This window comes from Rhinoderma darwinii, chromosome 3, assembly GCF_050947455.1.
Source record: "Rhinoderma darwinii isolate aRhiDar2 chromosome 3, aRhiDar2.hap1, whole genome shotgun sequence".
In the NCBI taxonomy this organism is placed as follows: domain Eukaryota; kingdom Metazoa; phylum Chordata; class Amphibia; order Anura; family Rhinodermatidae; genus Rhinoderma; species Rhinoderma darwinii.
In genome coordinates, this window is record NC_134689.1 from 4,291,402 (window position 1) to 4,306,650 (window position 15,249).

The 15,249-nt window shown below is 49.9% G+C and overlaps 1 protein-coding gene across 2 annotated transcripts in view; it reads right to left on the reverse strand.

Annotated features, from left to right (window-relative positions):
- ADIPOR2 (adiponectin receptor 2) overlaps positions 1 to 15,249 on the reverse strand; it is a 70,309-nt gene that overhangs the window by 37,008 nt on the left and 18,052 nt on the right. Inside the window, exon 1 of one of the 2 annotated variants that reach the window (XM_075855704.1) lies at positions 13,249 to 13,400. The exons of the other annotated variant lie outside the window; for it this stretch is intronic. The gene's annotated coding sequence lies outside the window, so the exon portion shown is untranslated. Of the gene's footprint in view, positions 1 to 13,248; positions 13,401 to 15,249 lie in introns of those variants that run through there. 2 annotated transcript variants of the gene reach the window in all.

A 15,249-nucleotide genomic window follows, 5' to 3' on the forward strand; every position in this document is an offset into this window, starting at 1 on the left:
GTATTATAGTAGTTATATTCTTGTATATAGGAGACAGTATTATAGTAGTTATATTCTTGTATATAGGGAGCAGTATTATAGTAGTTATATTCTTGTATATAGGGGGCGGTATTATAGTAGTTATATTCTTGTATATAGGGGCAGTATTATAGTAGTTATGTTCTTGTATATAGGGGGCAGTATTATAGTAGTTATATTCTTGTATATAGGGGTAGTATTATAGTAGTTATATTCTTGTATATAGGGAGCAGTATTATAGTAGTTATATTCTTGTATATAGGGGGCGGTATTATAGTAGTTATATTCTTGTATATAGAGGCAGTATTATAGTAGTTATATTCTTGTATATAGGAGCAGTATTATAGCAGTTATATTCTTGTATATAGGGGGCAGTATTATAGCAGTTATATTCTTGTATATAGGGGGCAGTATTATAGTAGTTATATTCTTGTATATAGGAGCAGTATTATAGTAGTTATATTCTTGTATATAGGGGGCAGTATTATAGTAGATATATTCTTGTATATAGGGAGCAGTATTATAGTAGTTATATTCTTGTATATAGGGAGCAGTATTATAGTAGTTATATTCTTGTATATAGGGGGCAGTATTATAGTAGTTATATTCTTGTATATAGGAGGCAGTATTATAGTAGTTATATTCTTGTATATAGGGGGCAGTATTATAGTAGTTATATTCTTGTATATAGGAGGCAGTATTATAGCAGTTATATTCTTGTATATAGGGGGCAGTATTATAGTAGTTATATTCTTGTATATAGGAGCAGTATTATAGTAGTTATATTCTTGTATATAGGGGGCAGTATTATAGCAGTTATATTCTTGTATATAGGGGCAGTATTATAGTAGTTATATTCTTGTATATAGGAACAGTATTATAGTAGTTATATTCTTGTATATAGGAGCAGTATTATAGTAGTTATATTCTTGTATATAGGGGGCAGTATTATAGCAGTTATATTCTTGTACATAGTCATTCAGGCGGAATTCCCGCACCAGTCGTGTTCGTATCACGGGTGACTGGCGTTACCCTTTATCATGGGAACCGATATGTGCGGGCACCTTGCTCTCTTTGGGGTAGTGCCAAGTTCTACCGTCACAGTTTCTCTGAAAGGTTATTTAATGAGCGTGCCCGAGGGCGAATTCTCCAGCGCGGCACAGGTGCACACAAGATTTCATACTAAGCACAGGTGCTGGCGCTCTTATGTGGGCACATTGTGTTCTGCTCTGTGGTGCGGGTGTGTACAGAGACTGAACCGGAATATTTACCAAGATAATCAAACAAAAACATTGAAGGAAATGGCTCTGAGCAGTTTGTGTTTCCCTAGTGCGAGACCTTCAGAGTGCACAGAAGGTAGAACAGCATCTACTGCAGTGCCCTCCATTGTGTAATAGATCCTGATGGAGAACTACAACTCCCAGCATGCCCCGACAGTCTGGTTGGTAAAGCGTAGTGGCCCCTTTTAGCTGGGTGATTTCTACGTATGAAAAAGCAGCGAGTCTTTATAGGCCATGTACACATCAGAAAAAGGTTTTTTTATTTAAAAAAAAAAAAAAAAAGGAGGTCTCAGTGTGTTTGGTGCAACTTTGTAATTACATTTTGTTAAAAATTATTTTTACTTTTGGAGATACAGCTGCTTTGTATCCTGTATATAGAGCAGCTGTATCGTGCGCTGAAACCCGTATCCATCATGTCAGCGGGACTGACGGGTTCAGTGACAGAGGGTCCTGCGTGTCATCCACCTGTTATCGATCGCATTTAAGTTATGTACTGTCAGGACCCGCTGTCACTGAACCCGTCAGTCCCGCTGACCTGACGGATACGGGTGCAGAATTTTTGCACAGAATTCCGTTGCGGAAATTCCTGCAGAGTTCACGCTACGTGGGAACCCGGCCTAAGGGGTCCAGTCCTTGGTTCTGCACAACAAAAGCCGCTACCAGTTGGGTCTTATTCCCCTCTACCCATTAATAAAATGCACGCTCATGCCCCCAGTCACCGGGTATTGGTTGCATGGTGACGGCGATCTTCAGACAGTTGCAGTTCTGCTGGCTCCAAAATAGAGTCCATCAGTCCTATCCGGACAGTCCTCAGGCCTGGTTTACACTGACGGGTCCGATTTGCAAACCCTAAAAAATATATTTTTTTCATGCATCAGACTATCCGTGTTGCGTCACTGCGGTTTTCTTGCGTCACCCGTTTTTCTCCTCTGCCTGGTTTTATTTTTCTGTATTTCTTTAGCAGCGGAGCCGGGAAAAATGAACAGCGCACGAACGTCATCCGCGTGCGGTCCATTTCCGTCAGGCACCCGTAGACTTTGATTGTCGAATCTGGGCCGCAAAAAAGTGAATATCTCCATTGAATTGAGTGGGTCGGGGTGACGTCTGTTAAAACGGACAGCACATCGTCGAGAAATCCATTCATGTGACTAAGGCCCGGCCGCTTAGCTGAGCTCACAATGCGCGGCCCCCAGCTGCATTGCACTACAGGATACATAGTTCTTTTTACTTCGCACTTGTCTGGATATATGGAATAACATCATTTCTTAGGCTCTAATCCCATCCAGAGCTGCATTCAGTATTCTGCTGGATGCCACTTGGAATCTGTCGGCACTGCGCTGACAGACACACCTCTTTACACCTTCCCATAATTTTTTCTTTTAAAAAGGAGGTACATGGCATAAACCCTACATGTCCACCAGCAGGAAGACGCAAGTTACAAATACTTCTCAGCATGTAGGGCAACAAACTTTAAATGCAGCTTTGGCTGTGACTGGACTAGCAGAAAAAAACCAAAAAACCTATACAAAATTTAAAAACAAATGCTGTGACGCGTCCCAATTTGCCGGCTTGTTCTAAGGCTTGAGAGTCTGATCCACAGATCTGCAGCGACGGAACACAAACCCCCTATTAAATAATCAGCAGAAAGGGAAACCGAATCGCTGCACGTCTCATCTCACTTTATGGCCGGTCCCCTGTGATACTAATCACGTATATTATCATCGGGAGGAAACAACCTGCTGACACTCACAATCCGGGCAGCGTTCAGTGCCCGGCGCCGTGCCAGGAAATATTTACACTGCAACGCTCCTCGCGCCAATGATCATGGACGCGGCTTTAACCACTCCGATACAACGACTGAAAAATTAACACAGACTATTGCGGCGAGTGACCGCAGGAAGTTCCCTACAGAGAACACGAGATCAATGGACTATCAGCAAAAACAGCTAAACGGAAGTCACTAGCCCATGGGCGCCGCTTATCTACTCATTTCCTTTAGTGTCGGCTGATTTGTAGCCATGATCGCCGACTTCAGCTTAGCAGCATTGTCTATTGGAGTCTGAAATCCACCGCTTGTCTGATCAGCAGCTTAGACTGGAGCGCTGTCCCTTCCCCATGCTTTACACTGCAGCTCTGCTTCTTCCGATTGGCTTCTGGGTATAAGCAGAAGCTCAGCAGGAAATCAGCACAGAAGGGTTATAAACTACCTGCAACTAAGCGGCGCCAGAAAACGTCCGCAGCAGATGCCTCCATCTTTATTAGTCACCTCCGCCATGTGATCAATAGTGACTGACACCAAGGTCCTTGATGATAAGACCCCAGCTGCTGCTGCAGAACCTCTTGACTAACATGAAGCTCCTCCTCCACAAGCTGAAGCGCTTTATCAGAAGGCAGTCACATAAGTCACAGGAGGAGAATTATTACTCCAATGACCGCGCTGGCCGAACAATACACAATCCCAAAAATCTCTCACATCTACTTAGCGTCTGGGAGGAAGGTGTAATTGTCCTGGAGGGGGAGGGGAGCGGATCCTGCAGAACAGGAAAAGCCGCCCGGACCACTCGTTCCTGAAGCCGAGATCACGGTAATGAAAGGGTTTAATAATGAGGGTTACCCCCCCCCCCCCCCGATGCAGGAACTACATATAGAAGTCTATACCCTCCTGCAGTCTGCCCGTCACACTCTGCCAAATCCCAATTGTAAGGAGCCAAAGGGAAGACGACTTCAGTCACGAATCCCCTGGATGCGCTGGGGGCGGGTCTTGTGCTGTTCCTTGTCCTGCACACACAGTGGATGGGTTTGTTACAATGTATCAGTGCAGGTATAAATTATCAGCCTGAAGTTCAGGACAGAATCTCATCCCATGACACATCCCAAAATCATTGAGCAATGATCTGCGGTGCGATTAGGCAAGACTTCACTGCTGTTACATCAGGACTTCTACTCCAGTTACATCCAAAGCTGCATACAGATTATCCAGTAGGTGCTGACGGACACAACCCTAGCAGCCAAGACCTGATAATGCAATGTATTCCAGTGTAGCACATTGCGATAGACGTAGTAGTTACAACAAGTATGGGAGAAAAGGCTACATCTACCACAATGCACTGCAGCAGAGCACGGCTTTGGAATATACAGAGGGCAGCTCACGAGGTTATGCAGGATTTCTACAGTTCTCACCCAGGTCCAGTCCCCACAGGACACACGAGCCCCCTGTACACAGTGATAAGTACAGCGCAAGGTCATCGGAGCTGCTGAACGGAACGCTAAAATAAGTACATACCGGACAGCGCGCCAAACTCTGCTGCTCCAGGAACCTCCACCAGAGCCAAGAAGAACGTAACTCGGGAGCTGGCGATCCATCACAGCGGGCTACTACCATGTCCAGTATGGAGAAGTACTACAACTCCCATCATGCGGTGACAGCCAATGTCTTTACATTTCAGCCTGGCGTTACATGGGACTTACTAGATCATATTCAACAACACGACAACCCGAACACCGCGCTGCAGAACAGGGACCCGGCCGCTGATCGGAGACGCTTCCCCCGCCAGGTCTCATTGTTAGGCCAGCGGAGACGTCACAAGAAACAAGGAGTAATCGGCTTGTATATGAAATCCACACACAGAGATCAATGTCAAGGTCTCACGCTGTACGGAGGAGCTGCAGCTAGAACAGGGGTCTGAGGGCCACAGCCGACTACTTATAGGGGCCCCAATACAACCTGAATGTACGTTACAAACCAGAGGGGGGGGGGGGGGGGGGGACTTTACAACAGCCCAATTCTGCAAATCTGATCAACGCAGGAGCAGGACGACGACACCAGAGAAAATATCATCACAGAGCAACGTGGAACCCGGTGGAACCCGAAGTACGAACACAAAAGCGGAGGCGTCAGATGAGGCGTCCGCCATATAAAAGGGAAACCGCAACGTAATCCTGAGCCTGGACCCACAGCGAGAAGACGGAGACCAGGATGTAGCGCTGAGGTTTACCGGTGTAGCTGGATGCTATTGTCCTCTGATGTCAATTATATATGTGACTGATATCAGCTGCTCCTCTTATATCACTCCAGCTCTATTATATCCTCCAGAGACATTACATCATATGTGACTGATATCAGCCGCTCCTCTTATATCACTCCAGTACTATTATATCCTCCAGAGACATTACATCATATGTGTGACTGATATCAGCCGCTCCTCTTATATCACTCCAGTACTATTATATCCTCCAGAGACATTACATCATATGTGTGACTGATATCAGCCGCTCCTCTTATATCACTCCAGTACTATTATATCCTCCAGAGACATTACATCATATGTGTGACTGATATCAGCCGCTCCTCTTATATCACTCCAGTACTATTATATCCTCCAGAGACATTACATCATATGTGTGACTGATATCAGCCGCTCCTCTTATATCACTCCAGTACTATTATATCCTCCAGAGACATTACATCATATGTGACTGATATCAGCCGCTCCTCTTATAACACTCCAGCACTATTATATCCTCCAGAGACATTACATCATGTGTGACTGATATCAGCCTCTCCACTTATAACACTCCAGTACTATTATATCCTCCAGACATTACATCATATGTGACTGATATCAGCCGCTCCTCTTATATCACTCCAGTACTATTATATCCTCCAGAGACATTACATCATATTTGACTGATATCAGCCGCTCCTCTTATATCACTCCAGTACTATTATATCCTCCAGAGACATTACATCATATGTGACTGATATCAGCCGCTCCTCTTATATCACTCCAGTACTATTATATCCTCCAGAGACATTACATCATATGTGTGACTGATATCAGCCGCTCCTCTTATAACACTCCAGCACTATTATATCCTCCAGAGACATTACATCATGTGTGACTGATATCAGCCGCTCCTCCTATATCACTCCAGTACTATTATATCCTCCAGAGACATTACATCATATATGTGACTGATATCAGCCGCACCTCTTATATCACTCCAGTACTATTATATCCTCCAGAGACATTACATCATATGTGTGACTGATATCAGCCGCTCCTCTTATAACACTCCAGTACTATTATATCCTCCAGAGACATTACATCATATGTGTGACTGATATCAGCCGCTCCTCTTATATCACTCCAGCACTATTATATCCTCCAGAGACATTACATCATATGTGTGACTGATATCAGCCGCTCCTCTTATATCACTCCAGTACTATTATATCCTCCAGAGACATTACATCATATGTGTGACTGATATCAGCCGCTCCTCTTATAAACACTCCGGCACTATTATAAGCTTTTGATTTTGGGGTTTCCGGCCCCTTAATTGCAGAAGTTGTATATTTGGATCTTGCCTGATCAGCGGTCGGTCAGACACGGCTCCAGTGCTGAACTGCAAATAAAACAGAAGTCTCGTTTGCCGGTCAGATCTGGTAATTGGAAACTCGGCCGCTACAAAGAAATTTACCGAACAAATCAGTTTCGATTATACAAGAAATAAGGCTACAAGAAGCCACAAGGTGAAGCGTCTCCAATACATTCCCAGATGTGGCGTCTGCAGAGTAAACCGCGAAATGCACATAAACCGTGATCACTAACCTCTCTAATTGTGAAACTACAACTCCCAGCATGCCCTGAAAGCCGCAGTATGTATAATAGGAAGTGCAGTGTCGGGTGCCAGAGGTGAAAATCTTATTCTAATGGGATATGCCATAAATATCTGATGGATCCCCCAGCCCTGGGACCCACGATAATGTAGAGAATGGGGGTGCGCGCATCTATCAGATATATATGGCACAGGCTGCATATATTCCATAAGTGTCTGAGATGGGAATAATACTTTGTGGACTTTGATGGCGCTGTACCCTTCCGCACGCCATCGGAGGATCGGGCCATCAGCGAAGTCATCGGTTCCCGGCCACAGACAGCCAATGAACACAGAGCTTGTAACGAGCGCGGCTGCCCGGATACAGAAGCGCTGCGCTTGGCACTCTCCACCAGTCCCATAGAGAAGGAATGGAGAAGCAGCACGTAAGAAAGACCCCCGCTCCGTTCATTCAAGGGACTCAGGACCCCCGTTCCATTGATCGGTGGTCAACAAAACACGCGACTTAGAACGCAGCAGTCTGAATGGAGAAATTCTACTCTGGGCATGAAGGCCCGAACCATCCCGCATTCAGTTGCCCCTGACACAGAGAACAGAGGGGCCGCACTGCACAGTAATGCGACTGAAACCATATGCTGGCGATCAGGCGTGTCCAAATCTCTAGAAGAACAAGATGCCACCAATATTAATGCCATTTTACTACGGGCACGAGACATCACATCATACTGAGCACAGCAAGCGTGCCAGCGCGATCAGGAGCGGAGCTATGGATGCATTACACAGCCGCAGGCCCGCGGGGACCAGAGAAACCTCAAAACGGACTGCAGCATTCAAAGGGAAAATGAGAAGGGGGACCCTGTGACACAATCGAGGGACATACCATATATGGGCAGACAGCTCAGGGTCCATTGAGGGACCCCAGGGCTGTCTGACCATATTTCCTGTTAGGGCATACTGAGGTCTGTCCTAGCAACTGCCTGTGTACTATCAGTATATAGATATATATGGCAGTATATTACAGAGAGAAAAAATAAAATCTAAAGTCCCAATACATAAAACACAAAAAAATAAAAATAATAATAATTATTCCGTCCTTAAGTTTTGTTCTGGTATAAAGAATCGCAGTACTACACGGAGTATCGGTATCGAAGTCCAAATTCTGGTATCAGGACAACCCTAGCTCATACTGCAGACCCCTCGGAGGCGGATTTTGGGGGGTCTCTTGCAGCTTGTATGCAGTCGGGGAGCTGTAATTTAACGTTTCAGAGCTCCGGTGCCGGCAGCCGCTCTGGACGGGACTCTCGGCTTCAGCTAATTGGGGGAAGGGTAGAACAGAGAGAAATTGTGCAAACTCAGAAGTTAAATCCCATGACTAAAAATGATCCACGTAGTCGTATTCAGACCAAAAATAACCCCTTCAGTCCACGCACGTCTGCAGACCGAGGAGCTGCACACGGAACGTTCTGGAAGTTATAGGGGCGGTCAGGAACGTCCAGCATCAGGTCACAGGACGGCGAACGGAGACCTGATCGTTGGCGGATCCAGAACAACATAGGAACAGGCGGAGATCTAGGCCCAGTTCACACAGGTGATTTGTGTCCACAGGCGGAAACAAAACAGCGTCACGCACCATCTTGGGAGCAGATTCCACTTCTGAATCTGCAAAGTACACGGAAAAAAAACAACCCAAAAAAGAACGCACCAGTCGGTCAATAACCGCGGACATTTCAAAATTCACCTCAAAGATCCAGAAGGAAATATTTGCGGTAGATTATTTCTGCCCGACATAAAAACGGTGTGTGAACGCGGCCGTACGAAGCAAAATCCTGACAATCGGCGCCAAGTTTATTACGTGTTTTACACACTTTTTGCACCTTCGATGGTTTTGAAAAGGGTCTAGAAAAAAAGGAGCGCAACGGCGCAAAATATTAAAGTACGGTAAGAAAGAGATGGTGTAAGGAAAAGCGTCGGACTGGTCTAGCGAGGTGCTCCACGTTTATCATACAATGGCGCAGTTTCCACCTTTCCGCGTAGCGTTCAGGCAGAACCAATTCCCCCAATGTATGGTCTACAGGCCGTGTTTAGAGCAGGGCCCTTCTTGTGCCCGTTACCGCTGGCCGTCTGAACTGCGCCAACTAACCTGCTCTGCCAATCTAGAGGTCAGAAAGAAACTCGTGACGTCTGGTAATTAGCATATGTAGTAAGCCCCTCCCACTTTACAGATCTTGGCCACTCATCATAAGACATATGGCGAGAAAAATCATCAGATGAGTTGCCGCCACAGCTACTCGTGGAGGGGATGGGGACACTATACACGCTCCTTGGCATCAGTCATTTTCTACTTTGCCCCCCCCAGTTGGCACTTTTTCTATAGTTACAGCCTCTGGTCACCCATAAGGCCGGCACTTATAAACTCCAGCTATTAAATGCCCTCAAGACTTCCCTGGTGCCAGCACAATTGCCAATGATGGAGAGAAGGCTGGTGACAAACCAAAAGCAGGTGGCAATGCCAAGAAATCCAAATGGGCAGCAGTCACCCCAGGCAGGACAGAGGGGCTGGAGAGACCTACAGACGGGCACCGGGGCTATACACAGGCGTCGTTACATGGGCATTATAGATTATATCCCACGTGTGGTTAAGAAGTTGCCCTGGGCTGGTATCGGGGGCAGTTGCAGCGACATCTTATAAATGACGCATTACACGACATGCACCGCAGCCGAGGACACCGGAGGACATCGCTCACTTCTTGTATTGCACGTGTATCAGGGGGTGAGTAAAAGGCGGGCGCTCTGGGAGGGTGGCGGGTGTGGTGCCGATACCCAGAAAGAAGCAACAGACGTCAGGTCAATTACACCCACAGACACTGAATGGAGTCATTGAGCTGCATGGCCCCAGGAGCGGGCGAGGGGGGAGGAAAGTGAATATCTGCGTACTACGGGTGGCACCGGCACCTTACCCCAAGGGGCACAGCAGAGAGATGGCATGACCAGGACCCTAAATAACCAAACAAGTGACCAACCGAGGGCACAGACGACAGGGAAGCCTGGTAGGGGTAGTAGATAGAACAACTGTCAGCCGGAGGGACATCAGGAAGTACGGGTATACAGGGTGACGAGAGAGGGGGTATCAGGCTGATGAGAGGGGGTGTCGGGAAGAATAAAGGGTATTGGGGCAGTAGACTGGAATACTGGGTGGCAGGCCAGGTTTTATTAAGAGAATTGCCCAATTTCAGTAAATTAATTTTTTTGTTTATTTAAGTTCTACCATTTTCCAATAGACTTTCTGTAATAATGTCTCCGTTTTCAAGATCTCTGCTTGCTGTCATTCAGTGTTTACTTCCAGTGGATAAAATTCTGTCCATGTGATTAACACAGGTGCTGGGCTCGTTACACTATCTGCATCAAAACGATCTTCCAACGAGCCGCGCACCCGTGTCCCTCACATGACCCTGCAACGAGCCCCGCACCCGTGTGTCCATCACATGACCCTGCAACGAGCCGCGCACCCGTGTGTCCATCACATGACGCTGCAACGAGCCGCGCACCCGTGTGTCCATCACATGACGCTGCAACGAGCCGCGCACCCGTGTGTCCATCACATGACGATGCAACGAGCCGCGCACCCGTGTGTCCATCACATGACGATGCAACGAGCCGCGCACCCGTGTGTCCATCACATGACCCTGCAACGAGCCTCGCACCCGTGTGGCAATCACATGACCCTGCAACGAGCCTCGCACCCGTGTGTCCATCACATGACCCTGCAACGAGCCTCGCACCCGTGTGTCCATCACATGACCCTGCAACGAGCCGCGCACCCGTGTGTCCATCACATGACGCTGCAACGAGCCGCGCACCCGTGTGTCCATCACATGACGCTGCAACGAGCCGCGCACCCTTGTGTCCATCACATGACGATGCAACGAGCCGCGCACCCGTGTGTCCATCACATGACCCTGCAACGAGCCGCGCACCCGTGTGGCAATCACATGACCCTGCAACGAGCCGCGCACCCGTGTGTCCATCACATGACCCTGCAACGAGCCGCGCACCCGTGTGTCCATCACATGACGCTGCAACGAGCCGCGCACCCGTGTGTCCATCACATGACGCTGCAACGAGCCGCGCACCCGTGTGTCCATCACATGACGCTGCAACGAGCCGCGCACCCGTGTGTCCATCACATGACGCTGCAACGAACCGCGCACCCGTGTGGCAATCACATGACCCTGCAACGAGCCGCGCACCCGTGTCCATCACATGACCCTGCAACGAGCCGCGCACCCGTGTGTCCATCACATGACGCTGCAACGAGCCGCGCACCCGTGTGTCCATCACATGACGCTGCAACGAGCCGCGCACCCGTGTGTCCATCACATGACGCTGCAACGAGCCGCGCACCCGTGTGTCCATCACATGACGCTGCAACGAGCCGCGCACCCGTGTGTCCATCACATGACGCTGCAACGAGCCGCGCACCCGTGTGTCCATCACATGACGCTGCAACGAGCCGCGCACCCGTGTGTCCATCACATGACGCTGCAACGAGCCGCGCACCCGTGTGTCCATCACATGACGCTGCAACGAGCCGCGCACCCGTGTGTCCATCACATGACGCTGCAACGAGCCGCGCACCCGTGTGTCCATCACATGACGCTGCAACGAGCCGCGCACCCGTGTGGCAATCACATGACCCTGCAACGAGCCGCGCACCCGTGTGTCCATCACATGACCCTGCAACGAGCCTCGCACCCGTGTGTCCATCACATGACGCTGCAACGAGCCGCGCACCCGTGTGTCCATCACATGACGTTGCAACGAGCCGCGCACCCGTGTGTCCATCACATGACGCTGCAACGAGCCGCGCACCCGTGTGTCCATCACATGACGCTGCAACGAGCCGCGCACCCGTGTGTCCATCACATGACTAGGACATAATCGTACCCACTGGAAGTAAATACTGACTGCAATTAAATTTGCTGAAACCGGACAACTGCGTACAAGAAACGGGATGGGGTGTTGGGGCGAGTAAACAGGACATGCAGGTAGCACATGTACAGGGTGACAGGGGGCGCCGGCGGCATATGGGCAGGGGGCACCGGCGGCATATGGGCAGGGGGCACAGGCAGCATATGGGCAGGGGGCACAGGCAGCATATGGGCAGGGGGCACAGGCAGCATATGGGCAGGGTGACAGGGGGTACAGGCAGCATATGGACAGGGTGACAGGCGGCATATGGACAGGGTGACAGGGGGTACAGGCAGCATATGGACAGGGGGTACAGGCAGCATATGGACAGGGTGACAGGGGGTACAGGCAGCATATGGACAGGGTGACAGGCGGCATATGGACAGGGTGACAGGGGGTACAGGCAGCATATGGGCAGGGGGTACAGGCAGCATATGGACAGGGTGACAGGGGGTACAGGCAGCATATGGACAGGGGGTACAGGCGGCATATGGACAGGGTGACAGGCGGCATATGGACAGGGTGACAGGCGGCATATGGACAGGGTGACAGGGGGTACAGGCAGCATATGGGCAGGGGGTACAGGCAGCATATGGACAGGGTGACAGGGGGTACAGGCAGCATATGGACAGGGGGTACAGGCAGCATATGGACAGGGGGTACAGGCAGCATATGGACAGGGGGTACAGGCAGCATATGGACAGGGGGTACAGGCAGCATATGGACAGGGTGACAGGGGGTACAGGCAGCATATGGGCAGGGGGTACAGGCAGCATATGGACAGGGTGACAGGGGGTACAGGCAGCATATGGGCAGGGGGTACAGGCAGCATATGGACAGGGTGACAGGGGGTACAGGCAGCATATGGACAGGGGGTACCAGCAGTATATGGACAGGGTGACAGGGGGTACAGGCAGCATATGGACAGGGTGACAGGGGGTACAGGCAGCATATGGACAGGGTGACAGGGGGTACAGGCAGCATATGGACAGGGTGACAGGGGGTACAGGCAGCATATGGGCAGGGGGTACAGGACGGGGTGTTATGTGTCAGTATACAGAGTGGCACCAGAGGGTATTGGGGCAGTAAGTGGGTGTTTCGGGTGACAGAGAGGAGGGGGGGGGGGTATTCGGGCTGTACAGAGTGACAGGACGGTAGAATGGGGTATTGGGTAGGTATATCAGTGTACAGGTTATATTGGGGCAATAGACGAGGGTACAAGGTGGCAGGGTGAGGGACATCGGGGTACCATACCAATATCGGTCAAAATGTCGGTGGATAATTACACAAGGACGTGATCGAACATACCGCGACGTCATTTCTACGCCCTCCGGTCTAAACTTCCCAGCCCACGCCTCACCTTTTCCCGCTCCCTGTCTCCAGCCGCTCCGCTCTTCTGCCCGTCCGGCCGCCGCCGTCTCTTATTGTCGCCTCCCCGGGTTGCCTGGCAGCGTCACCATGACGCCTATCGCACGAGGGAGCATTGACCAATCAGAGCGCCCCCACTAAGCATGCACCAAAACTATGCGCCGATTAGTCCCGCCCACCCCGCGGTGCACGCCGGTAGGTGTAGTTCCAATTAGCTCCGCCTGCTTATTTGTTTTGAACAAACCAAGGTCGCTCTACGCACGTGCTTCTCGCCGCCCAATCACAGGCCTTGTCCATTACTTCCTCGTCACATGAGCTGTTTCTATAACAACCAAAACTCCTCTATTCTGATGGGTCAAATTAAGTTTATAGTGATCGCCCCAGATCCCCAGATCAAGACCAAATAATGTTCATAATACCGAATGTCTAAAATATGTAAAAAAGACAAAAAAAAAACAATATGCTAAAAATAAAAATATTTCAAATATGGCTGCCGGGGTGACGTGAAGTGAACGACATGTCATGGCGCCCACTGGGGAGCGGTGGAATGGAAAACGGCGAAGAAGCGCTATGTTTTTGTTAACATTTTATGGCCAGAGAACGCAACCTTAACTTTCACATCGAAGCTACATGCGCCATATAAAAGATTATCAGAAAACACGCTGTGGAGCTACAGTGGGACCCATAGATTTCCATAGGTGCGGAGGTTGTAAGGAACCGTAATACGGTCGTACGCAAAAGTCAGTCAACCTGTAGGATGTGGTCTACCTGTCACGGGCCGCTGGTGGGTTCATACCCGCTGTAAGGCCCAGCCCCCGCAGGTGTGATCAGGTGTGGTCAGGCCGACGGACAGGCCCGGATTTACAGTCATACAAGTCCACCAGTTATATATATATATAGGCGTGCGGCGGCTTTAAATAAATTCGGCACAATTGTCGAAAACTACCTTCTCCAATATCATTGACGCAGAGTATGCCATCATTAATACGTGGGCCAGCGTCTGAGCTCGGACTTATTCATTAAGTTGGAAGAAGGAACGATCAGCTGCCAAATAATACTGCCGGAAGTATCTACCCAGCTCCAGTGCCCCCATAACACAACCACAGGACCTCTCCCCAGTACAGGAAGCCACAGTGCCCCCATAACACAACCACAGGACCTCTCCCCAGTACAGGAAGCCACAGTGCCCCCATAACACAACCACAGGACCTCTCCCCAGTACAGGAAGCCACAGTGCCCCCATAACACAACCACAGGACCTCTCCCCAGTACAGGAAGCCACAGTGCCCCCATAACACAACCACAGGACCTCTCAACAGTACAGGAAGCCACAGTGCCCCCATAACACAACCACAGGACCTCTCCCCAGTACAGGAAGCCACAGTGCCCCCATAACACAACCACAGGACCTCTCCCCAGTACAGGAAGCCACAGTGCCCCCATAACACAACCACAGGACCTCTCCCCAGTACAGGAAGCCACAGTGCCCCCATAACACAACCACAGGACCTCTCCCCAGTACAGGAAGCCACAGTGCCCCCATAACACAACCACAGGACCTCTCCCCAGTACAGGAAGCCACAGTGCCCCCATAACACAACCACAGGACCTCTCCCCAGTACAGGAAGCCACAGTGCCCCCATAACACAACCACAGGACCTCTCCCCAGTACAGGAAGCCACAGTGCCCCCATAACACAACCACAGGACCTCTCCCCAGTACAGGAAGCCACAGTGCCCCCATAACACAACCACAGGACCTCTCCCCAGTACAGGAAGCCACAGTGCCCCCATAACACAACCACAGGACCTCTCCCCAGTACAGGAAGCCACAGTGCCCCCATAACACAACCACAGGACCTCTCCCCAGTACAGGAAGCCACAGTGCCCCCATAACACAACCACAGGACCTCTCCCCAGTACAGGAAGCCACAGTGCCCCCATAACACAACCACAGGACCTCTCCCCAGTACAGGAAGCCACAGTGCCCCCAT